We start from the raw sequence: 2,094 nt of genomic DNA on the forward strand, positions 1-2,094 counted from the left end.
ATTCTTGTGCCAGGTCTGAAGTATATACCTTCCTGTTTTTCAGTACAGGGTTGTGTAAAAAGTGATTTGTGTGTGGTGTCTGGTTTTCAAGGAGGCCACTGCACCTTTTTTATTGGTAGTATGGCTCTTCTTGTACCATCTAACCACTGCTGAAACTGTTTTGTCTAATGTCCAGTAGTCTACTGATGCTCTTATACTGTCTTACTCCTTAGCATATGCAGTGATGCTGCATTCCACAAAGCTGTTGTTTTATAACCTTAACTGCAAATCACATGTACAATCATTTTTATTGCACTGGGGTTGTATTATGGGGCCTGTATTTTCAATTTACTCTGTTTAATCTGTTTATTTTGAATTAAACATAAGATGAAATGCTTTATACTTCAAAATTAAAAAATATAGTTATTGTAAGATGGTACCATTTTGAATCATTTAACATTTCAGTCGTATTGCACAGCAGTTTTGTGTGTATCATGTATTTCTTTCATACATCACTGTTTACCAAATACCTCTGGGATATGATCAAATTACAGTGTTATAATAGTATTTTATTGTATTAATACATTAAACAATGTGTAACAATGTCATCTTCACAGCAAATCAGGCACTGATTGTTTGTCTTAGTATTTTGTTGGAGTGCAGAGTGAGAAACACATTGTGGCAAGAAATTATGTCAAAAGTCAAACACGTGGTGCATTTCTGGGAAATATCTTTCACACTCTGGCCTCGTGTTGTACTCTGCAGTCAGTGTTATCACTGTCAGTGGAATCATGCTTGTACCATGGTTTAGTTAAAACAGCTACAGATGCTTAAAATAATCTTTGAATATGACAAAACTGTGATACATGAGGCACTTTGATGCAAGTTTCACATTTGGTTGGTTAAATTCTTGTCCAGATACATTTTACTCTTCACTCTTTAGTGGTTTCTCTGTATCACACTCTAAACTTTCCACACAATGCTGCTTGAAAGAATACCTCTTGTATATGAGAGTTTAAAAACAGGAAACAATAGCTATATAATAAAAAAAAAACAGTTAAAAAAATTAAAAAATAAAGACTTGGGGTGAATGAAAGAATATTCAAGATATAAATACAATATACAAGATAAGAATCCTCCATCTCTTCACCATCTGACCGCCTTCCAAATCACTCTCGCTACCATACAGTTACACACACATATGCACAGATGCACACTCAGCCAGGTTGCAGACTCTCACCTTATGCAGCAAGGGCAATGGAAAGTCACTGAGACACTGAACATACATCACACAGATTACAAGCCATATGGGATGCTTCTGAGACACAGGACATGCGTGCGTGTGTGAGAGTGAGTGAGTGGGTGAGGATATTTCAGTGGGATGTCACGTTGTTGTGAGAGGGCTGCAGGTATGGGGTGGGGGTGCAGGTGGAAAAGGAGGTGGAGAAGATGGCAGAGCTGTTACTCAGTAACTCAGTCTCTCTGGGCAGGATGGGCACAGGATGGGCGGGGCCCAGTCTCAGCGTTTTACCACAGAGCAGCCTCTCTCTCTCCCCGTCATCACTCACTTCCTGGTCCAGACAATGTGTCTCTGAGGCATCTGGGAGTCTTGTATCTTCAGCTGTGGTTGAGAGGCACAGAAAAGACGGCAGATATTCATGTAAAGTTCCTAATCATTTTAATTCTACAGTAAAATACGCTATCTCTCATTCCCACCTTTTATGTTTCTCAAGGTTTGTTTATACGACTCAGTGGACACTCAGTGTAACTCACTAAGCTCTCTCCTGCTCTTCCATTTTTATTCCTCCTTAGACTCTCTTCTCTTCTGCCGCTGAGCTGCATTATCATGTGAAAGTGAGCTACACCAAGTATCTCCCTGCTAATCTTTGGACAATGTCAGTAAGATGTTGTAAAAATGACACTATCCTACACAAAAAAAACTCAGCTTGAGCTTTCTGAAGTTCTGTAATTGAATCTAACAAATGCGTACTTCGACATGGTTTCTTGACTCCATACTGAGCCTGTGATAAAAGGAAAACAGGAGGAGGGAGGAATCATAATCAGTCTTTCAGCACAAGTTCATCTGCCCCTCACACACCGCTTCCCTTTAAGACC

At 39.4% G+C, this 2,094-nt stretch overlaps 1 protein-coding gene across 3 annotated transcripts in view; it reads right to left on the reverse strand.

The window, feature by feature from the left end:
• Positions 1–527: 527 nt before the first annotated feature.
• Positions 528–2,094, reverse strand: part of akap12b (A kinase (PRKA) anchor protein 12b) — a 32,489-nt gene continuing 30,922 nt past the window's right edge. For all 3 annotated transcript variants that reach the window (XM_020589020.1, XM_020589027.1, XM_020589033.1), the window contains one exon: positions 528–1,600. The gene's annotated coding sequence lies outside the window, so the exon portion shown is untranslated. The remainder of the gene's footprint in view (positions 1,601–2,094) is intronic.

This window comes from Monopterus albus, unplaced genomic scaffold (assembly GCF_001952655.1).
Source record: "Monopterus albus unplaced genomic scaffold, M_albus_1.0 scaffold9.1, whole genome shotgun sequence".
Taxonomy (NCBI): Eukaryota; Metazoa; Chordata; class Actinopteri; order Synbranchiformes; family Synbranchidae; genus Monopterus; species Monopterus albus.